This window comes from Lissotriton helveticus, chromosome 2_1 (genome assembly GCF_964261635.1).
Source record: "Lissotriton helveticus chromosome 2_1, aLisHel1.1, whole genome shotgun sequence".
NCBI lineage: Eukaryota > Metazoa > Chordata > Amphibia > Caudata > Salamandridae > Lissotriton > Lissotriton helveticus.
The window spans coordinates 586,206,173-586,231,122 of NC_136059.1; the positions used below are offsets into that span (position 1 = coordinate 586,206,173).

Consider the following 24,950-nt stretch of genomic DNA (forward strand, 5'->3'; position numbering starts at 1 on the left):
GGATTGGGGCAGAGGGGGCGTACCCACGGTTCCAGATGTCTGGCTATACGGCTACAGGAGTAAGGTGGGGGGGGGGCGGGTAGCACATCGGCACTACAGGTGGCGGATGAGTTTAGGCCTCTGGGAGGGGAGACTCATGGGCTGGCATTTGCAGGGGTCGGGGTGAGGTTCTGTGATGCCAGTTAGTGTAGGGACCTGGAATGTTAAAGGGCTTAACTCGCCGCAGAAACGACAGAAAGTATGGAAATATGTGACTGACCATCAGCTGGATGTGGTGGGTCTCCAGGAGACTCATCTAGCGCGCAAAGACGAGCTGCGCCTCAGACATAAGGCTTACCCTCTTATTTACAGGTCTTCTGCTACTACGAAACACAGAGGGGTGGCCATCCTCTTCCGCGCTGCGCTGCACTTCCAACCTGTAGAGGTGCACAGTGACAAGGATGGCCGCTGGTTGATGGTGAAAGGGGTTGTTCGGGGGCGAATGTGTACCTTTGTGGTGGTTTATCTTCCTAATGCTGGCCAAAATAAGTTCCTACAGGAATTACTGCAGAAGGTGGGGGATTTCACTGATGGGCACCTGTTCCTCATGGGGGATTTTAATTTGGTGTGGGATGAGGTTGTGGATAGCTCTAGGTCTCACAGGGCTGATACAGGAGTGTTTTCGGATGCAACACAGCAGATGGTGGGTGAACTGGGGCTGACTGATGGATGGCGATTTTATCACCCTACTTCCCGAGATTACACATTCTTTTCCCATGTACACCACTCCTACTCCCGATTGGATTATATTTTTCTCAGTCAGGCCCTTAGGAGTGGGCGGCCAGGCCTTGGCCTGGCTGGTGTCCTTCCTCAATGACCGAAGTTTCCAAGTGTTCTCCCCCAAAGCAGCTTCTACCATCTGCCCATCTACCCGCGGTGTCCCTCAAGGCTCAATCCTTAGTCCCTTGTTATTTAATATTTATGTTAAACCCTTAGCATCCATTGTAGAACAGGCTGGACTTACTCTGTATTTGTACGCGGATGACACCCAGATTGTCTTCTCCCTATCAGGGAGAGACGAGAACAACATCTCCGCACTCAAGTCGGGCCTCACTCTTGTGGCCGATTGGATGCGGAGAAATTGTCTCAAACTGAATGGGGAGAAGACCGAGGTGGTCATTCTGGGCCGGAATAAACACCTCTGGGGTCCCTGCCATTGGCCCACTGAATTAGGTACTGCGCCAACACCCTCCACCGCTGTTCGCAACCTGAGTGTTATCATAGATGATAGTTTATCTATGCGACAACAGGCCACTAAGGTTGCGGCCATCTGCTTTTCAACGCTGCGGTGGCTCCACAAGATTTTGTGGATGCTTCCTCTCTCCTCCCGCAGAACCGTAGTCCAGGCGCTTGTAACATCTCGCCTGGACTATGGCAACATCCTTTATCTGGGTGCAGACAAAGCCACCTTACAGGTGTTACAGGTAGTGCAAAATGCAGCTGCACGCCTTCTTAAAAATATTCCCAGACGCTCCTCAGCTAAGGCCGCCTTACAGGACCTCCACTGGTTGAGTATCCCTGAACGTGTCAAATTCAAGGCACTGTGTTATATGTTCAAGGTTAAGCAAGGCAGTGCCCCAGCCTACCTCCAAAAGCTGATAACACCTTATAAAACCCTACGGCCACTAAGGTCATCGGACATGGGAAATTTTACCATGCCAAGATGGAAGCTGACAAAAATGGGCGGTCGCTCCTTCTCCACCCTGGGACCCAAATATTGGAACTCACTCCCATTGGCTCTAAAATTAGAGACCAATTTGTTCCGCTTCCGTAAGGCCTTAAAGACACTACTTTTCACTCAACGTGCCTAATAGTCTGCTGTGGCTCAATTCAGGTGAAGCTGCCTTTTTCTTCTTTAGTCTATCCCTTGCGCCGGGAAACCCACTGTGGGTAGCTGTGCGCGATACAAGCTTAAATAAATAAAAATAAATAAATAAATTAGGGGAGAAGTCCTAGATTCCACCATCCTCCCGATGTCAGTTTCCGACCACAGTTTGCTGGTGCTCACCCTTCGCTGGACATTGTCCGGTAACGGACAGCGGAAATGGTACTTTCCGGCCTCGGTGGTCAGGGATGACGCATCCAATAGGGCACTGCGTGAGGCTATTAGGGAGTTTTTTGCTCTCAACCCCACAACGGATACATCGGTAGCTAATACTTGGGACGCCTTTAAGGCGTCAGTCAGGGGTACGTGTATAGGCCTTAACGCCGCTCTTAACAGGTTGAGGCAGAAAGACCGGGAGGTCCTGGAGGCCGAGTTGGCCAACCTCGAACGAGAGCACAAGATCCATCCGTCGAGGGTGACCCTACGTCCGCTTACGGCGGTCCGAGGGAAACTGAGAGCTCACTACAATAACAGGGCTGAACTTACGATGTTGAGGCTGGGGCGACAATCTTATTCCTCTGGGAATAAGGTGGGTAGACACCTAGCGCGTCAACTGCGCGACAGGAGGGAGCGCGAATATGTCAGCGGGATTAAGGATGACGCGGGCGTGTTACAGCATGGGGACGAATTGAAGGCGAGCATTTTTGGCCGCTTTTACGCGAATCTCTACACAGGGGACGGCCTAGATGCAGAAGCACAAAGGGAGTATTTGCGGCGCCTACCGCTCCCCCAGATATCAAAGGAGTGGAATGATCTGTTGGAGGCCCCGGTCACCAGGGAAGAGGTGCTTGAGGTCCTCCACAATCTGAAATTGCACAAAGCACCTGGGCCAGATGGCTATACAGCCGTCTTCTACAAGACATACGCCACTGAACTTTGCGACTTCCTAGTGTCCCTCTTTAATGATATGGCCACCTCTGGTTCCGCGGCCGGAACTTTGGCGGAGGCGGTCATTACGATCCTGCCGAAGCCGGGGAAGGATCCTACCCAGTGCGCCTCCTTCCGCCCAATAGCGCTTCTTAATATAGACGCTAAGCTGTACTCAGCAATCCTGGCACGCAGGTTACAAGACCTGATGCCGGCAATCATTCATCCTGACCAGTCCGGGTTTATCAAGGGGCGCCAGACTCACGATAATACGCGGAGGGTAGTACACCTCATTGAAAAGGCAGATAGGTTCCGCATTCCAGCGGTCCTAGTGGGGTTGGATGCCGAAAAGGCCTTCGATCGTGTGGACTGGGGCTTCCTATTTAACACAATCTCGGCATATGGCTTTTCGGATAAATTTATTACTATGGTGAGGGCCAATTTTTGCAATCCCAGGTCACGGGTGACAGCGAATGGACACTTCTCGGTGTTCTTTCCACACTCCAGGGGTACCAGGCAGCGTTGCCCTCTTTCACCCCTCCTGTTCGCGTTGAGCATTGAACCTTTAGCATTGGCGGTACGTGAGAACGAGGGGATCCGGGGCATCCCTTTCACGGGAGAACAACATAAAATCACGCTCTTCGCGGACGACGTTCTACTATCGGTGGCGGACCCGGAACACTCGTTGCCCTGCATCAGGGATGCTTTATTGCAATTTGAGGCGGTGGCCGGTTTCAAGGTCAACTATAGTAAGTCATATGTCCTGAATCTCACCCTGTCGCAGACGGAAGTGGAGCGGGTGCGTCCCTTGACGCCCTTAGCATGGGCCGCCAGTTCGATAGTTTACTTGGGGGTCCATTTGACTTCGACGGTGGGCGGACTGTTCTCGGCCAACTTCCCCCCTCTATTAGCGACAACACGAGCTGAAATAGACAGGTGGAAACCTAAATTTCTGTCCTGGTTGGGCAGGATCCATTCTATAAAGATGGTTCTCCTTCCCAAATATCTATATTTGTTCCAGGCGCTACCCATCCCACTGGATAGCGATTTCTTTCGACGCCTCAAGACTCAGATATTGCGATTTATATGGCAGGGGGGGCGGGCTCGTCTCCCCTTTACGGTCTTGCGTCGACCAAAATCTGAGGGAGGAGTCGGACTCCCGGACCTGCAGCTCTATTATAAAGCGGCACAATTGAGGGTGTTAGTGGAGTGGTCGCAGCAAACGTCAGAGAAGCACTGGCTTCACATGGACCGGAGCGTGTCAGGTAGGTCAGTCTGGGACTTGGCGTGGAAACCAAAAAAAGACCGCCCTCTTAACGCTTACATTATCACCCCGACGGGGACGACGTTGAAGGTCTGGGACTCGCTAGCTTCAGACTAGAGGTGGACTACATTTCCCTCACCTTTCACACCCATACATTTCAACCCGGCTTTCCCACCAGCGCTCCGAGAGGGTCCCTTTGATGCTTGGAGGGAGGGGGGCTGTAGAGCATTGACCCATCTGTTTCATGGGCAGGATCCTCTCTCCTTTGCTAATTGTACACAGGACTATGGGATCCCCCAGACTGAACGATATCACCACGTGCAATTGCTCCACTGGGCTACGTCGCCTGGAATACGAGAGGCAGCTACAAGACCACTATCATCATTTGAGGCCTTCTTGCTGCGGACATCTGCCATGAAAGGAACTATCTCCTTCCTGTACCAGCTCTTGCTTCGATCTGCTGTGGCACCCAGGCCTCGTTACATGGAACAGTGGGAGGGAATGGTGGGGAGAGATATCCCTGATACCGAATGGTCTGCACTGTGGCGGGATCTGACTGCGTTGAATCATTCCCTACATCTAAGGGAAGCGCATCTTAAGACACTTATGCTTTGGTATCTCTGCCCGGCTCGGCTCCATCGCATATACCCGGCCACGTCCGACAAATGCTGGAGGTGTTGTGGGCTCCTTGGTGACTTCCGCCATATATGGTGGGACTGCCCAGTGATTCGGCCTTATTGGGAGGAAATTCTCTCCCATATCAAGGACATTCTTCGCTATCCCATCGAGAATTCCATCGCCTCTGTCCTGCTGGGCCTGCGGGAACCTGGCCTGGAATACCAGACCCGGGCGGACAAGAAGATCTTGTGGCTCTGCCTAGGAGCTGCCAAGCTCACGTTAGCTGCCGCTTGGAAACAGAAGGGGGCACCAGCAATCTCCTTGTGGCACGCACGGCTCTGGAGGCTTTTGAGTATGGAAAGAATGGCGGACATCTTCCTGGGTAACTTCAAGAACTTTCAATTTCAGTGGGGTCCGCTGGTTACCTTTCTTTCTAAAGGGTTGCCATCAGCTGTGTGTCCCGCATCCTTACGATCACTACACCTCTTTCAAATCTAGAGTGAATGATGGGATGGCAGTTGGAGCGAATGAGTCACCACCATGGGGAGGGAGGGGGTGGACGGGGGGGGGGGCGGTTTCTGTTACTTTGTTCTTGGGCCCCTGGGATGCATAATGCAGGGCACACTACTCCATGCATTACTGCACAGGGTATTCTACCTACAAGCCACTCAGTGGTCTTAACCTTTCCGTCCTCATTGCAGAGCTACGTGGACTACTGATCTAAGAACTTTGACCTTGATTATGTACTTGTGTTACTGCACGGTCTCTACGCCAACGATGCTAGGTTAAACTGTCCTCCTGTGCGAGGGAATGTGTGGCCCCTCGGGGGCCCTTGCCATGTTTTTCCACTGTTTAAATCAAAATAAAAATTTTACAACAAAAAAAAACTGCTGAATGTGTTATTCACTACAGCGTGGCCTATCTCTCACATAGGTTAGCATTGGAGCTCAGTTGTAACACTTTACAAGTGTATATTCCAATTGGGAGGGAGACAACCATTACAACGCGGATTTAACAACGCCATACCTTTATGACACGGTCATCACAGCGCAAGTCGTTACAACGACTTGCGCTGGATGGCGCTATATACTAAGGAATAGTATGATTTACTATTCCAACACCTTCCCTACTGATACGTAGGCTGGAGTTGGAATAGGAAATTATACTATTCCTTAGGCCAGCGCCTCTAGTGCAAGTTGTTGTAACGACTTGCGTTGTGATGACCGCGTCGTAAAGGTATCGCGGTGTAAAGACCGCGTTATAATGACATACATCCATTTTTAAATTACAGGTCTAAAAATGCCACTTTTAGAAAGTTGTGATTTTCTTACTTAACCATTCTGTGTCTCTGCTTGACCCTAGAATATACATCTGGGTTGGATGAAAGTTGGGCTATGTGAATTCACTCGAGGCAGTCACACGCAAAGGGAGCTGAGGTGTGCATATGGCCATATCCTGATGGCCCATCGCCAGTTTGATGAGCCTTCCTGAGCTAGAATGGTGGGCTGTGCCTATCCATACATAAACAGCTGTAATGTGTATGGAGCCAGAGCCAGGAGGGACAGCAAAGACCAAAATGGGTGTAAGTACTGGACCTCTGAACATATACTCCGAACACCTCTGGACTGAGGAAATTCTGTCAGCAAGAAGAGCTGTTGTGCTGCCAGGAGGGACTGCCACTTTGCTGCATGCTTTGCTGTGTAAGAGAATATGGCTCTCAAAGAACTGCGTGAGAACCGTAAGTTGACGATTAAACCCTGTGACAAGGGTGGCAGGATTGTGGTCTTTAACACCATCACTTATGTTGAGAAAATGACCACACTCCTCTCATTCGAGCGACACTACAAACGGGTCACTAAATGCCCTGAGGAATCTCTGAAGCGTCGTATTCTAACTCTTGTCCATGCTGCTGTGGAGGATGAATATATCTGCACAAAAGAAGCAGAGTATCTTACCCCTACCCACACCAGGATGCCGATTATTTACGGCCTACCGAAAGTACACAAAGACACCAAGGATACCCCCATGCGACCAATTGTATCCACTATTGGGGCTGCCACTGAGCCCCTATCTAAGTATGGTGACAAACTATTAAAACCATTGGTTGGCAAACTTGAATCCTTTGTGAAGGATACGGGACAAGGATATGGGCTCTAAGATTGAGCGGATGCCGTTCGACTGTGACTCTGAACTGCTAGTGACCATGGACCTGGAATCTTTATACACCAACATCCCCCAGGATGGAGCGATCCAGGTCCTGAAGAAATCTTGATTAATCAGAATAATCTAGACAATGCCCCTTTTATCTTGGACTGTCTGTGGATTGTCCTAGGTGAAAATTACTTTGAGTTTAACAAAGAATATTTGCACCAAATACAGGGGTAAGCATGGGGGTATCCTGTGCCCCCAGTATTGCCTGCCTGTATATGGGCAAGTTTGAGGAAACCAACATCTACAACGAAATGGCCCCTTTCTTTGAAAACGTGCGAGCATGTTCACGATTTATAGAAGATATTTTTTGCGTCTGGAAAGGAGATCGTGACTCGCTCAATGAGTTTGTACTTTGGATTAATGCCGCTGATCCCAACCTTAAATTTACGGCCAACCCCAGTGACACTAAGGTGGAATTTCTAGATGTTTGGGTGAAGCACGCAAGGGGCAAACATCTGGTGTCTCTGTATGTCAAACCGACAGCTAAGAACACCCTACTTGAATACGGGAGTTTCCATCCCGGTTGTCGGAGGAATTGTACTGAAATGAATGAATTTCTTCAGCAGGCGGACATCTTAAAACTCAAATTGACAGAGCGTGGATACCCTGCACGTCTGATCAGAGATTAATTCAAACGTGCAAGATATTTTAACAGAGATTCGATGTTCCAAGAACGCAATACTGTAACCGAGGACAAACTGGTATGTATCACTAAACATTCTACCATCAACCACAAGGTGTGACAATCCATCAACTTCCTGTGGCACATCCTGAACGTTGGTGAGAATGAAGTGATTCCGAAACCTCTATTTGCTTTCCGCCAAAATAAAAATCTACGGAACCATTTGGTTCATGGCACACCTCAAGCTCCCAAAAATATGAAACAGATTGGAGTCCTGGGACTCCCACCGGTTGAGGGAAACCACCGCTGCGGAAACTGTCAGGCATGTCCTCATGCTATTGTAGGAAGCTCCTTGGTTATCGGCAACCAGACAGTTTACTTGAAAGAAATATACAACTACCGCTCAACTAATGTGGTGTACGTCATATTGTGCCCGTGTGGGCGTCCATATGTGGGCGAGACCGGCTGCGATTGCCGTATCCGCATAAGCGAACACAATTCCAACATTAGAAACGCGAAAAGTGGAGCCCCACTTGTCGAACACTGGATTAATACTGACCACAGTGAAAAGGACCTTAAGTGGTCAATACTTGAAAAGGTACGCCACGTACCAGGCAACGACAGTACGACCCTGAGGAATAAAAGGGAATTATTTTGGATTTTTTATCTAGATGCTACCAAAAAGGGCCTGAATGAGCATTGTCCATGAGAGAATGCAATTCTTTAACTTTTGAGATCGTACCCTAATGCTTCCTCCTATTGACTGCAGAAGATCTGAAATCTCCAGGGAGTTGTTATTGCTCTGGAATAACCTGGTTCGCTGACTCGTCCTGGTTTCGCGAACGGAGGGAGCACAGCACCGATAAACCGCCCCGGTTTTTACTTTTGTCCTGTTCGAACTGGATACTGGGTGCGGAGCGCTGATTGGACCGTCTACTTGTTGAGTGCTTTAAAAACCACAGGTGAACCTCACCTGCTGATTCCCCGACGGTCACACCACGCCAGAAGGATTGATCGCCGCTTTACCCGCCCTCGCGATTTTGGAGGTAATTTTGAACAGACCGAGCATTTGTCTCCCTTGCTACTCCCTTCGGTTCTTCCGAAGTGACCTTTTATTTTAATACTGCATAGCCACTTATATCGGGCATGTCTGCACTTTATCCATACTCTGTATCGCACTCTCTGAGCCGCCGAAATCCTTTTTACTAGGAATCGGTTTCCGTTTTTGTCAGTTGGGTGAGTTTACGCGTCAGGGTTGTATCTGCCTCATTAACATGAAGATGATAGAGTTTTTAAAACCGCCCTGATCTGACTCCCATATATCGCGTGTGTCGGATTAACATCCTTATCGCAGTGAACACTTTTGTTACTCACTTAGATGGAGAGACTGCCGGAGAGTGTTTCTCGAATGATTATATATTTTCCGTAGTCTCCAATGATATTTCCTTTCTTGCAACAGGAGCGGTTTGTGACTAGAGAAATTTCGCCGAATGGAGACGCTGTGAACTCACACCTTCGTATTGCGCCATTTCAGGTACTTGTTTATTGTTCTAATCAAATTATCTGCGAGTGGTGTGCAGATTTTGCCTTGTCAACCCCATGTTGTTCCGCCTTGGGCTGCGCTCCTGACCTGTTTTATTTGGCCCGGACGCATATGATACTCGGGGCACACTTGCTTACGTGTTTATCGGCCCTCTCTTGTTACCCTAGGGATAGGTTTTGTGAAGGGAATATATTCACGCGTCCCCTTGGGTGAATCGTATTTCTCAAAGTATTTTACCACCCCAAATAACGAGCGGTTACCGCATTGTGATTCCGTTTTGAAAAATAACCTTTAGGGAATATGTGGGTTGTACCATTTCCGAGGGTTTATGATGTCTTGAATTTTGTTTTAGATTCGATTCCGGATTCTGATTAGAGCACGCGAATTCCCGCGGACTGAGTGTTCTGAGCACTCCCAGTTCATGGTTCGTGGTTGTGGAACGGTGAAAATGCCTATTTTCATCAAGGTCGCTTGATTAGCGTGGTAAGTATCGAATTGGACTGAAGGGAGAGAGGGGAGAAAAAAGAAATACCCTTCTAGAGAATCTGAGCCGATTATCCTGCCTTTGACGAATTATTTGCTCTGATAGGAGGTACCTATTTCTTTCGTTTTATTTATTCCCCCCACAGAATTTGTCCTCTGTGACTCTCCCCTAGGAGTGTTTCCACAAAACATCCTTTCTTCTGAGTTGTCCCCTAAGCTCGCCCTGAGCACAGGAAGCCGATACAGTAAGTGTCTATCCTGTGAACAGGTGTTTATAGATTCTCTCTTGTCACTGAGCACTGCCGGTAAGGGTCTAATGACTAGTTGGGGCAAGTCATCATTGCCTCTGACATCTTTCTGAACCTGGTACACACTGTTCTATATTCTATGTTTTGTTTGATTCGGAGTATGTGTGATATGATTGATACTGTGGGTTCCTTATTCTTTGTTCCTAGTTCTATGATAGTATCCAGTGATCATGCAGTGTATAGGCCCTATATTTCCAGAACCTGAGCAATTTGTGGATACTATGAATTTTACTGTATATAGGTGTAAATTTAAATAAAATGCTATAATGAAATTGAACAGATTAAATAAATGCACACACTGTTGGATATATTTTCTTTATTTTTTGCAGATATTTTGGTGTTTCTTCATCCCCCCTCACCTCAGTTTTCTGCCCTGAAGAAGGTGCGGCTGTCCATCGGGCCGTGCACTGAAACGCGCGTTGGCGTTGTTTTACTTGTGTCCTGAAATTGTGTCAACCTATTTCCGACCTTGAGTCTGGAAGTGTCTCAGGACACTATTGTTATCTAACATCGGGCTATTTGAGTACAATGTATTTATGATGATTGGTGAATGAATGATGATTTCTGTGAATGAGTATATGCATTGGGTATGTGTATGCTTGTTGAAGTAGTGTGAGTGATTTGTTTAGGGGATATGTGGGATGTCCTTTGAATCTTGATATCATGTTTCCGCTATCTTTATGTTGTATCAATTTGGTTTTCTAAGAAATGTGATTTTTAAAAATGAACAAAAGATAATAAAAATATGAATATCCTCATATAATGTGTTGTCTCGACATGAGTTGTTCATGTTTCTGGTTTCTGTGAGCCTATACCTGCCATATATGTATTGAGGACTCTTTTTGAGCCTGTTCTTTAATTGAGTGGGGTAGACTACTTTTGTTTTTTGAATTTGACTGTACTTTTGTTTTTTTAATTTGTTTTTTTAATTTGACAGTTGTTTTTTGAGTTTTTTTTTAATTTGACTGCTTTGCTGTGTTGGCCTGCTGGCGGCTGCATCTTGCCGGCGCGTGATAGGGCTGGGCTTTAATCTCAGCATCCTACTTCTAAGGTTCTCCAAGGGCTTGACTGAGCTTGCCTCCTGTTACTAAAGTCTCAGGGATATCAAGACTTGCATCTTGATACCAGCACTCCTCTGCTGTGAGCCCTGACCTGCCAAGTGGTGCCAAACCCAGTCCTGGGCCTCTGGAGTTGGATTTGGTGCTGCAACCAAGAAACCAATGCAGTACCTCCAAATAGTCAGCTTGGAACTGGCACATCCCTACAAATTGACGCATCATCACTGCCTTCACTGCTCACGGAGTGCAGAACACAATGACGTCGACTTCAAACACAGGCCTGACTTTGCCGGAGCGCCTCCGAAGAACTGCACTGAGTGGTCTCGATAACGCACCACTGATGTCCGTGGTGCACTGTCTCAACTTCAACGCATCCCCGACCCTGCGTGATTCTTGATTGACACATCACTTTTGATCCAGTCATTCAGTATCGATGCCGAGGAATAAATGCTTCCCGCGCTCTCCATTCACACATCATCAGCACTGTGCCACCTTCCAGAGCCATGGTCTTGCACCTGCAACCAATGCATCACCTCCTCTAGACAATGCATCATCCTGAGCATGAAAAGCTACAACGAACCTGCACCGCCTTAAGGAAGCGACACTTCACCTGCATCAGCAATGCCTTACCTCCTCAGAGTGAAGTATCGTCTTTGTTTTCTGATGCATCCAAGGTGCTGTATGGAGGTCTGCATGGTTCCTCTATCCGGCCATGCTCCATCGGGGTCGGACTGAACTTTTAGATTTGTCCCCGTCAAGTGCGACCAGGTAGCCCCAGTTGGAGCTATCAACTCCTAGGCACTGCATTTTTGATTTAATCTTTGAAAATTCATATCTTGACTTGTGTAGATTAGATTTTTTATTGTTTTGATCTGCTTTCACTCAGATAGGTATTGGCTATTTTTTTCTCAACTGGTGTGGAGTACTTTTGTGGTGTTTTCACCGTGTTACTGAGTACGTGTGTGCGAATACTTTACAGAATGCCTTTTTGCTTTAGCCTGACTGCTCTGAGCCAAGCTACCAGAGGTTGAGGACAGTTGAATGTAGTGTGTACTACACTTACCGTGACTATTGTGTGGATCCAAACTTGGACAGGGTACAAACCACTGCCAACTAAAGACCCCATTTCTCCCATTCAGTAAGGGTGATCAAGTATGATAATGTAAAAGGTCCAAAATTATATTATAGTGGTATAAGGATTAGTGAAAATAGGACATACTACCTTGTAGTGAGAGTGGCAAATCCCTCTTGCAGCTGACTTTCACTACCATCACTTTGACATTCTTAGAGCTTCCTCCCTGAAACACAGTAACACTCATTGGAAGAAGGAAGCACACTGCCTATCACTCTAACAATTGCGAACTCCTCTGATTAGAGCTGAACATCTGTTACTCAGCAACTTCTCTGTGAGAGCAGGGTCAGCGCACGCAATCTCCTCATTGCTGGCAGGCAGGAGAGAATTCAAGTACACCCAGACTAACTGGCCTTACAATGGAATATGTTGCGGTCAGTAAGCTTGATTCTGGAAGCACCTACACCAGCTATGCTTACTACTCCAACTGATTACTCCTTGCCCCTAGAATGGGGGAATACCTAGGGAGTTACAAGACAGCTTTTGACCTCCATCCAAAAGGAACCCCAGTCTTCAGGGAAGGCTGTGGTCTATGAGCCCAGCAAATACTGGACAATTTCACAACCCCATGTCCCCTGTGTGTGTGTGTGTGGGTGTGTGTGTGCATGTGCGTGTGTGTGTGTGGGTTTTTGCGCAAGTGTGCGTGTGTGTGTGTGCAAGTGTGCAAACTTGTCCTAAATGGTCATATCAAAAGCACATCAACAGCCAGGACCGGGAGTGGTGTAGTTCAGATACAGACTTTGGTGCTCCCTGATTGGACTCCTCCATAATAGATTTGTGATCAAGGTTGATTTGAGATATTCTTATAAGAATGACAGCCACTGGTTACAGTTTGAAATTTTAGATATTAGAAGTTAATAGGAAAGATGCATGAAATATGCCATCAGTAAGTTTAGCAGCAAAACATACACATCATGAGTACATAGAATTTAGTAAAGTTCTGTATGAAATCCAGCATAGACTCACCTTCCAAAGATGGGGAAGAGGGGGTTCCATGGTACAGACAGATGCACGCCTTTTTATAGGACTTCAGACAAAGACTTTCATACATATCTACATGAGTGCATGGTTCTCAGGATATTCACCAATAAAGAATAATCAAGAGGAAACATTTTGTTACAGAATACATTTGAGGATTCTCTCATAGTTGTTGTATTACATGGGATTTAGTGGATGTCACAGTTTATTTGAGCGTACTAGCTGATACGTTGTATACCAAAAGCCTGGAGCAGTTAGAGTGCCCTTGATTTAGCACAGTGCTAGGAAAGGTCTCTGAGAATGTTCGTAGAGTTACTTTCACTTCTTTACTTAGAACAAGAAACTGCCATGATAGTAATCACATAGTATACTAGTATAGTGATTCAAGATGGAGAACATTGTAAACACAGGTTATGTTAGAAATTTCTAAAGCATTAAAGTGAGAAAAGGGAACCAGCTCCCACACACGCATGTGTGTTTGTGTGTGTGGAGAAGGGCAGGGGCTGGGAAATAAACCACATATTGTTGGTACCTCTCAAAGAGTGTTTTAGTTTTACTCTAGGCTGAGGGAATTTTACCGCCCACAGGCTAGCATTAGAAATGACTAGGCCTTAAACAGGTCTTGTTTTGTTATAGAACCAGTACAGTAGTTATGAAGGACGACAAGCAATTGGCAACCATTATTTTCTAAGGTAAGTTGGTTTGGTCATATCACAGTAACAAATCATGTTGGCTTTCCAACCATCTTGGAGTATTTGACATCTTGGGCATCATTCAGATGTGGTTTGTTCCAGATTGAAAGCAAACACTGCCATATCCAACCAACTTGCCAACAGCTATTGTTTCAATCAGCTGTAAGGTTATTCACCATGTTCTACCCCTTGTTGGCAGATTCAGTGTCCAGGGAGATCCAGATGGTGAAAACCTCTATCAGGTAGTTGACCATTTTGTATATTTTTAGGATCTAGATCCAACACTTCATTCAAAATAGTGGCCTAGGAGACTCAGGTGGCCCATCATTACAGAGGAGAGACGTCCAAACCACCAGTTCCATGTATTTTGGTAGAAGTGTAAATATCAGAATTGGCCACAGATGCTTGGCATACAGTCAACTGCAGAGAGCTACACTTTACAGTGATTAGGGGTAGTAATGGCAGCAGGCAACAGATTAAATTGTGCTTAAGCTTGGCACGTGGCACACACCATAGAGGAACGTAGCAAGCAGCTAGAGAGGAGAGATAAAACGGAGCCCTGCAAAACAAACAATCACAGAGAATTCCAGAAAAGGAAAACTGGTGATAAGTCTGAAGAGGTAGCCTTTGTGGGGGAGGGTGTGGGGCTAAAGTCATGGATGGAGAGGAGACGTTGAGAGATAAAACGACTAAGGCATTGCATAGACTGGAAGTCCAAGAGTGGCTCACCGGGCAGGACGAGAAAAATAAAGGAGAATAGGAGCTAAAGTGGATTTAAAGGTCAAGATAGAGCGGATTCTGTGATGCTTTGCTCCTAGAAGATGTCTTTTTTGGAATATACTTAAGGCACAAACCCATATTTAAAAAAGGTTTGGTTGGTTTGATGTACATTTTCCCTTTCTCGTGACTTAAGAGGGTTTCAGGATCCAGTATTTTCTGTCACATAAACTGTCCTCACGCCTGTAAAAAACGCTCGCAGTGTAAAAATGCCAGCGATTCTGAAATCTTATCTCAGCAGAAGAATTCAAGGGAGGAGCGTGCTCTCCATCAGTGCTCCACTGGAAGAGGAAAGCTGAAAACAATTATACAAGTAGCTCGCGCCAATCTGTGGAAAATCCTGTGCAGGGGGTTTCCATTAGACAAAACATTTCAGAGAACAGCAATTCTTAATTATCAATGGTTTATAAATGACATCATATGCCACAACAATGCAGCAAAGTAACAGAATAAACAAACGCTGCTTTGCAATAAAAACAATTTGTCTCTGCCTATGGTGTTTGGAAAAATTGCAATCACAGCCAAATCTGTTCCAGGCACAGACACATTTACATTTTTTAGAAAAGTATTTCAAGAAGAGGCAATATGTAGCCTAAAAAAACTCACATATGCTACCTCCTCACGCCAGGACTTTTATTTGTAAAATTGTAGGCTGTTAAAAAAAATTATCCTTAAAATGTAAACCTGGACATTTTATTTACACATATGTGTTCGTTTTTAGTGCATTTGTATTCACAAAGTAATGTTGTGCTACGCATGAATTTTATGTTTTCTTGACTATAAATAGTATTTATCATTAATTCTGTCATGCCAATGCATTGTCATTCTGAAATGAGTTTACACTGGGATAATAACTTCATTTTTTTGCACAATGCACATCGTTCTATCCTATCTCAGAATTAACTTTTGTGCATGAAATCCTGAAAGCAGTGACAAAAATACCAGATCTAAAGTGAAGCGACAAAGCGACAATGCAAGGATTACACGTGCTTGCAATCACTGCACCAATTCTGTGGTTCAGCGCTCTATCATCAGCTCTTTGAGTTAGTGCAAGAGGGCATGACATCAGATGTGAGCACAGGGCCACCCTGTCACAGGGCACTTGTTCTCCAAAGAGCAGAAAATTGAGCTCAGCAGACCTACCAACTTGTTCTGTGTTCCCCTCAGCATGTTATACCAAGAATAGAAAAACACTTAACAAAGTTAAAACAGGTCATTTTATTTTTCCACCTTCAACGCCTTATTTGGAATTATATGTAATTCCTGCATACATTTCTTAATGGTTATACGTGTACACCCGATGTTTTAATAAGCCAGATTTAAACATTATTTGTGTCCATCACGAAACATTCACCATGTATTAAAGACAATTATATGTTTGCTTTCTTTTGATCTCTCGCGACCACAACCCTTTCTACTTTGCCCTGCAAGTAGCACACACTTATCTTATTTTTCCACGAGTGGTGTTTATCTAATTTACCGGACCCCTACACATCTTTGTTGTTGAGAAAGAAACGTTTAGCATTCTATTTAAAAATAACTATAGAAAACAAACACTGATGATGCAAAGCATTGATTTTTTTTTACCGCCTTTTCATCACATACCTTAATATCTTTTTTTTGTTTTTAAATAATTTTTTTATGTTTTATCCTCCTTCCCCAGGGTTGCTTTTTAACTCCGGTTCCTTCTCGCCCACTCTCGCCCTATTGTGGCTTTGTGGCTGCCCAGCGCTGTTATAGTGCTTACCCATCACTGTCTTTGCTCTATTTAATTCAGGGCAGAAAATTCAGTTTGCAGTTCTGCAATACAAGAAACACAAGGAAACTATTCCTCCCGGTGCTCACTTTATGTAATACGGGCCACAAAGCGCAAAGTTAAGACACATTCTCTGCCACAGTTTTGACTTGACTGGTGTTTTCATTGGCTGAGGTATTAGACCGGTAGTATTTTACCATCTTAGTGGGAGATGGTTGGTGGTGGGAGAATCTTAGGGCATGTGCTCCTTTTGACTGTAAATATAGCAGTATTTGTTGACATACCTAAGGTAAATAATTGATCATAATGCATAACACGCAATTAAAACATAACACGTCACAATAAAACAGAACGCAGCAAACCAACCTCAGAACACCATTGCAATAATAAAGTGCAAAACACAGCTGCACTAAAATACAACAGAACACATTACCACCACATGTTAGCACACAAATGTGCACAAACATTCTTCTCACATATTTCCAACTCCAGTATCCTGTTTTAATAATACAACGATAAAGAGTATTTGGAGAAAGGGCTGCTTTAACTTATAACTAAGGACATTAAATAACACCAGTCAAAAATGGTTTGTTATTAGGCCCCTGGTTTAACATAGTGCGTACTGTGCTAGGGCCTTAGATATTCAAGTATACTTTATACCCACAGCAGTAGTAGGACAGAACTACTCATAAAAGAAAAATGTGCCTGTTTCACAAAGAAAGTCATAAGCATGCACTTGCAGATGTACACCTATGTGCAGTTGCATATTTACAGCTTTTTGGAATCTGCAAACATTTCTAGGAATACACATGGAAAGCTGTGCCAGGTGGAGGTTTCCATGGATATGCCTGGGACGTTCAAGTGACATTCCCAGCAGAATCCGATTCCTGTGCTGAGTGCCCTGGGCTTTTTCCTCTGTGGGGAAATACTTTTCCCTGTGGAGAAACCCCTACCCTCCAGCCCAGAAAATCCATTCTCCTTCCCAACCTAAAAAGGGAGTATATGCTAGCCAGTAGCGGATGGTGTCAGGGCAGATTGGCGAAGGCAGGAGGGATGATGGACAACAACGAAAATACAAACAAAAAACTAAAAAAGAGAACCTACCTGCCACACACCCCATCGCTGCTCTTCTGCTCCTCTCTGTCTCCAATCCCCTGCAGCTCAGGCTCATAGCTGAGGAGCTGCCGCTGATGCTAACCCTTTGCTGGAGTAAAGTTCCAACAAGAAGAGGAATTTGTGAATGCCATCAAACAGCCATGTTTGTGGGCATTCACAATTTTCCAAGGCAAACCACACCTCGGAATACACACTTCGTACCCCATGAGTGGGATTTACAGATGTGTACGACTTCACACTTGTGGCGGACATATCTGCAGATGTAATTAGACTTATGTATTTACTAACTCAAACGACTAATCACGTCTTCGAACAGCTACTTCCTACTCCATGTGCCAGAATTAAATCTGTATTTTTGTGTGTAGTTGCTGAGTATGATTACACATATGTAAATTGATTTCTATTTGCTAAATATCCTTTTATGAATACCTATCAAGAATAAATCCAGCTTTTTTTCAATCATAACAGTAAATTTACGGGGCAACTTGTCTTTGGGAATCCGACCCCTAATCAACAATTAAAGGCTTTCACCTATAACGTGCATACATTTCTGATTATGTTGGAAATCTCAAGGAATTCAAAGAGTACTCCTGGAAAAAGGCAAATGCTGCAGATTCCTAGAAGTACTTCCACGCATAATAATTTATGTTTAAGAGCAAGTTCATATTTATTCACCCATACATGATATACAAAAGTGTTTTTGCTCTGTGTACCTATATTTTGTTTTTGTCTAAAGAATTTTTTTCCTGTGGCTTACCCTACATAATCACTAATTTGGGTGGTGTTCCCTCCTCTTTCCAATCCTAGAATCAAATCTACTCTTTTTCTTGACAGGAAGTTTTGCAAGTTTGTAGGTGTTTCACCACCTTTTGCAGTTGTCTCCATCCCAAAACGCCCAAAGCCTATCCCATCCCTGTGAGTAGATTTACTTAATCAGAATTGTAAGTGCAAGAAAGTGGATTTACAAGGGCAAACTCTCAACATACCTGCTTTGGTAAATCAGGATGTTGCTTTCATAAATGAACTTCATTTAGATTAATGATGGTGAAACCAACAACGTGTAATAGAAAGGGGTTCCCAGGGTGATACAGGATGTAGGCAGGACGGGAGGGGATCAAAGCAACAAATAGAGAAGAACACCCTGCCTAAATGAATATCCAATGGTCCTCCAAGGGATCCAATTCTGTTAAGGAAGGGGCAACATTACCGGGTCTCAGAGCCAAGAATTCAAATCATATTTTCTAGGAAAAATATATATTTTTAATGATTTTTGAGCACATATTTATAAAAAGACAATCATACATAAGATATATAAACATTTATAAAAAACAGTCAATATAATATTTCATATCAAATCAGGGGAAAGACATCGCCATACAGTTCAATGTTCCTAAACACTCCGGGGCACTTAAGGGGGTTCAACAAACACTCACTCCTTCAAAGGGATCATTCAAACTCATACACATTCAAACCGTTCAACCAGATGGATTTCACAGGGCCTGCAACAGCTTGATGAACTTATGGTTGCATGGACCAGGGTGCAACAAGGAAGGGGCAAAAAAGATGGTATAGCGTTGCCGTCCTAGGTGGTAGCGCCGACGCGTGTTTCGGTGAAAGGCACCTTCGTCAGGGCAGACGGATGTGGCCGGGGAGGGGAACACATAGGCTGAAATTTAAACATATTTTTTTATGTATTAATTTGTTCAGAACATTTCATATATTTTGTCTACATATTTATGAACATGATTGTTGTACATACATTTTATTAATTTAGATGATGCTTTTAGAGACATGAAATATAATGCCTCTGATACCAGTAAAGGCTCTAGGGTATAGCCCCCCATGATCGCGGACTAAAGGCCACAACAAGGGATAAAGGCCTAGGTGAAGACAGACAATATATATATCCAGGTTCAATCAGCCATACACTCTAAAACATCTATTTGTACATTCATTTCAATTCTTAAAGGTAGTCTCTCAGATGGTTTCTCCAGTTCAGTGGTTTCAAGGGTAGCAGGATCGGGGATGCTGCTGCCCATCCAACCATGTTGAGGGGTGTCCAGATAATAGTGGAGGGGTCATATAGAGATTAGGCTAGGGGATTTCAAAGATTCCAATTCAATTTATTCAGGATTTTTCCGATTCCTCTTATGCATTTGTCTAGAGGGAATAAAAGCACTCAAGGGCCACTTAAAGTGTTTACCTGTAATCAAAGGGGCTTCAAAAAATTCAGATTTGAGAGGGTCCGTATTATACACAGGTGGTAAGCAGGAAAGATCCAATTCAGTAGGGAGAAGGTTCTGTTTCTTTTCCTATTACATTCCAATATATAAGAGAATTTCAGAGGCTCAATGTTTATAATATAGATGACACAAGATAATAAAACTTCCTGTTCACAGTTTCTATATAGGGTTAGTACATCTGGTGGAAATCATAGTATAGACAGTTCCCTACCTTCTGATCAAAATATGGGGTGCGCAGAAATATAGTTCATTGCCCGGAGGTTCAGGTTAAAACTACCAGCGGATCAATGATCGCACTCCGACACTGCAAGATAAGGAAAACCACTGCTCAGAACATATCTCATTATTCAGAGGTCTCTACAGATCTAAATAGGTAGTAGGATCCAAGATCCTAGATGGGTATTCGGTGGTAAGCGGCAGTCTATACTTTTTAACCTCAGGGCCTCCCCGGGCCCCCCTAATGGAGATGAAACCAACAACAGCAGAGTGACATTGGCATAGTATATTGCAATCACAAATAATTCCAGTCCCGTTTAATATAGTAATATATATACAAGTGAAAATCAACTGAATGTGGCGTGCTACACAATAGAAAAACCCACCCACGCAAGAAGATTTATTTCAATAGATGAAGGGTTTAGCACAATAAAATGTCAGCAGTACATCCAACAAAAATGAGTGTACAATAGGACAAGGCAGCACAACACTAGAGAGACGGTAAGTGCAATATTGGTTTTTAAACAGGACACAATGAAACAGTGAAGTAAGAAAAAAAATCATTATCTATTATTAATTACACTGGATTTATACACTTATGGTCCTACGTAAACAAAGACAGCAAATTGAGTCAAAGATTTGTAAGTGATGACAAATATAATAAATGTTTCTTCTGCTTTGTCCAGTTGTGTGATATAGAAGACTTCAGGAACACAGAGTGAAAGGATTATGGGTAAAATGGATTCAAGGGACAAAATCCTTGTTGTGATGTAGAAGTGCATTAAAATCCATACATCAGCTGATTTGTTTCTTTTCAGAAGGCCTTACTCAAGCTAAGGGAATGTATGCAGAGTCAGGAGCAGACAAGCAACTAGTTTTTTTTTCTGCTGAACAATAATTAAATATGATATCCAACGCTATTGATTGGCGCACCTAGAGGGCATATTAGCAAGGGCAATATCCAGCTTTAGCGGTACTTTGTCCTGCTAAAGCGGCGAAATTTTTATTGCCCTATCAGCAAGCTGTCGCTAACAACAGTCAGCCATAGCTTTTAGGCGATAGCGATCGGTTTGGGGCCCGCTTTGCATGCCAGCCATATTTATCGCTAATGACATGCAAAGTGGGCGTACCCAAACTGTTAGCGATTGAAAGCAGTCGCTAACACAGCTATCGCCTATTAGCAACGCAGGCTTAGCGATAAAAAAAGTTGCGCTAAGCGCGATTATCGCTAGAATCTAACATCTGCTAATAGGATGACTTACCTATGTATTCAATGGGAGGTGGATTGTCAGGTTAAACCCCCATTGGCGTTAATGCGTGAATATTGCTGGATTTCCAGCGATATTCACGCATTTCGCTGCTATCGCTGGATATTTTAGCACAATGGAGAAAAACGTTGCTAATAGCATGTTTTCTACGCTAACATATCCAGCGATAGGCAGAGATAAAAAAAAACAAGCTAAGCGGGTTTTGCGATAAATTACGCAATTCCTTGCTAATATGCCCCTATATTCTGATTGAGCAGTATATCACTCAATAAAAGTCAGGGAGGTGGACCTCGACATGACGCTATCCTAAACGTGGAAAAGGACAGTGCACTGATGCGAATTAGGACAGTTAGAAACATGTACTGTTAAGCCAGACTTATAATGCCGTACATTCGCTGATGTTACGACCATTGTTCATTGCAGTTCTCTGTCTATTCCACTTCTCTCTGCTCGCTAATGTGCTCAAAACTTCAAGCATGATATTCCAAATCTTTTTTTATTACTTCACTGTATCATTGTAACCTATTTTAACAACAATATTGAGCTTACTTTAGGGATGTTGTCACCTCCTCAAATTGTTCACTGATCTACAATAGTGTTCTTATGTGTGGACTTCATCACCAGACCACTAAGGAATACGCTAGCACCCTCAAACTCACCAGTCAACAAAAGTGATGCAAAGCAGGTGCAAAGCATTCGCAAATCTGGGCCTAAGTCTGGAGGTCCTGTCCATGTCTCACCCTGGAATGGGAGTTTCTTCAACCATTTGCTTGATTTAATATCCAACCATTTCCTGGGTGGGAAATGGTTGGTTCAGAGTTTGCTGGTGTACTCGAACTTAAAGAGCTAACCTAACCTTGTTCCACCAGGTTCCATCTCTTGCTCAGGAACTAATTCTGTTTTCCTGGGTTGCCGTGGCCATGAAGATATGGTATCAGCTGAAAATGCATTTATGAATTATCCTTAAAGTGAATGGCCCCAAGGAACATTTGGTTACATAGAAAAGTCAAACCCATGTCCTGAGTTTCCAAATCATACAACATACTTACTTGAATCCAAGCCAGGCAAAATATATTGTTCATGTTCATACATTATTTGATTCATTCATTTACACAGCTATACAACACAACTCATACACACTGAGGGCCTCTACATGCTAATTTCCAATTTCTAAAACAAATGTACCATGAGTAGGTGGCAAAAGCTTGTCAAATAGGCACAGGTTCCAATGTGGACTAGGAAGATATTCCCGGTCATGGCTACTTTCACAGGGCTGCTGGACATCAGAACATCCAGTTGTCCAGTGTTAAATGTGCTTTAAAGGAAAGATATCAAGTTATTTTCACCCTGGCCACACTACTGTTTGTGTCCTTGGACAAAATCATGGAATGGAGCTAGCAACATATTGTTTTTCCTGGTCTGTAGTACAGGACAGTCCTTTTCCTGTACTTTAAGAGTGAGGTGCCTACCACCATGACTCAGATACAATTCTACAACTATAATGCGCCCAGATATTTTGCTGATGTGCCTGAGTAAGTGGTGTGTGCATGGGGAGTGTATACGGTGACTGGCAGTGCAACTCCAAGTTCTTTGCATGTATAACTGTAAAGTCAGTGGAATCCATGTTGTATCACCTTTGGTAAAACATGACAGAAGATGGAGACTGAAGGCGACGACCCACCAGAGTGGCATTCCTGAGCATTGAGTTTAGAATCAGAGAGTAAGGGGTGGGAGGATGGAGACAGGGCTGTTCTAGTTAAGCAGCAGTGACCTTTTTAGCAGAGGTCTGATGATTGTCTCTTCATGAGTACCACCATTGGCTTGCTGGTGAGCATGCAGAGGTGGACACAGCAGTATTCTTTGTTATGCAGAAGGAATCATGGCAGGGGATGCAGAGGAATTCAAGAGATCTATGCCTGGTGTGACAGATGACCAGTCTCTCAGAGGTGTGTGGGCATCACTTGGAACGTCTACAAGGACTTGTTGGAGGAGCAGTGGGACTGTCTTGGTACCAGAGTTTTCCAGTCCTAACCCAAATGGTAGCAATGTGTAATGCATGGAGAACAGTGAGACAGAGATGAGTTAGAAAGAGTAGAGCATCAGACCATGGTCACTGGGGCATCATGCCAAAGGCAGAAATTCCATGGCACACCAAACAAATGCATTCAGAGGTTGGTTAAAAGAACATCCAATCAGGAGGAGTAATAAGTACTTTTGTGGGAGTTCAAGCAATGGGAAGAGGCTGATGCCTCACCATTATCATTGGTTATACCTTGCTCTTTGTTGTTTTTCTCCTTGCCCCAGTTCCCACTTATTTGCAGTTCTATGACATTATCTATCCTGATTCCATCCTGCTTCCTTACAAGATTACTTTTCTGAGTGATGAAACACACGGTGTTACCTCAAAGCACCCCAGTTCTGAAGCAGGACTTGCCAACTGCTAAAGCTCTGGATTATTGTCTGAGATTGCTTGATAACACAATCTTTATCCTTTTACTCTTTAACATACGTTTTCTCACTAATCACTGTTGCTTAAGTATAACAGTATGTATCCTCACACTGCTACTTTTCACACTTCTGTCTCCAAGAACCCCGCTGGCTCTCCCGGGACAAGTCCGGCCTAGTCAGTGTGATCTGCACAGGGCCATGATATTAAATACTCATCGGCTCCTGAGAAACGTCATCAACCTGAGAGAGCAGCTGTTGGTCTTCAAAGAGATAGTCAATCCTGGCATAAGTGCTGTGTGCTGCAGACATGTGAGAATAGTCTGTCACAAGTGGGTGTCGATTTTGCCAGGTGTCAGTCAAGCCTAGGTCAGTGAGAAGCGCTTGGCTCCCCATTGACAGGGTTGTTCTGCCTCCCACTCTTTGTTGGGACTTGTTCAACATGGAGTACATAGTGCTACTGAGGTCATTACCAATCAGAAGGGGGTAATCAATGACCCTGGTGAATTTGCCACAGGGAGCAAAAATCTCTCCTGCCCAGTGTCATGCAATAAATGTTGCCTATAGCTATGGGAGTCCCCTGCCACTCGACCCACCACCAGACACCCTCTGCCTTGATCATCTATTAGAACCTGTTACTCGTAAAACTTCATGGAATCCCAAATGAGGATCGCAACCCTTGTCTTTTTAGGAGCGAATGTGTGGTACTAAATTGGGAAGGCTCTAGAGTGAAGATGAGGTTGGTCTCCCTTGAGCAAATATATCTCCTGCAAAAGGTATATATATCTCCCTGATTGTTCCAGTTTACCCAAGATGCTAAGTCACTTAGTGGGGTTATTCAGGCTCCATACATTAAATTCCATAACCCATAATGTAGGGGGTGTCTGCATGGGAAGTATTGTAAGATGGGTGTCCATCATGTGTCACCCATCGCTTATTTGGATGGATAGCTGCACGGACCTAGGTAAGTATAGGTGGTGGCTCCCCCTCCTAAACCCCAACCAAAACACATAAACAAATCCAAACAACCAAAGGGGCCTACGTCTAAAGAAAGGAGGGAAAGATGTTCTGTGTGGATCCAACTTCCCATGGGCCTTCTGCTCGATGGAATTTCAACCTAAGTGTTCAATGAGGAGATAGAAGTCCAGTGTCTGCACCTCTTCATGTTCCCCAGGGACCCACCGTCTCCCCACGAGTGGCTAAGATGAGGGACATCCGGCCTGCCTCATCTACCTCTGGGTGGGCAAAGACTCACAGTTGCTCCGCAGAGTGAAGTTGTGTTGATGTCGTGTCCTCATCACAGGGGGGGGGGCTCTGATTTTTTCCCAGTGGCCTGTCTCAGTTGGGAGAGGAGCTTCTTTTTGTTGGCTTCTATTTCTCTGTTGTTTGGCTATCATGCCCTGCAGCCCTGGACACAGTGGTCCATGCT

General features: G+C 44.6%; 1 long non-coding RNA gene across 1 annotated transcript; it reads left to right on the forward strand.

The window, feature by feature from the left end:
• Positions 1–8,491: 8,491 nt before the first annotated feature.
• On the forward strand, positions 8,492–10,617 carry LOC144819439 (uncharacterized). The gene is made up of 5 exons (XR_013607370.1): positions 8,492–8,552; positions 8,966–9,040; positions 9,402–9,532; positions 9,679–9,777; positions 10,170–10,617. It is a non-coding gene; the product is annotated as an uncharacterized LOC144819439 (long non-coding RNA).
• Positions 10,618–24,950: the final 14,333 nt, after the last annotated feature.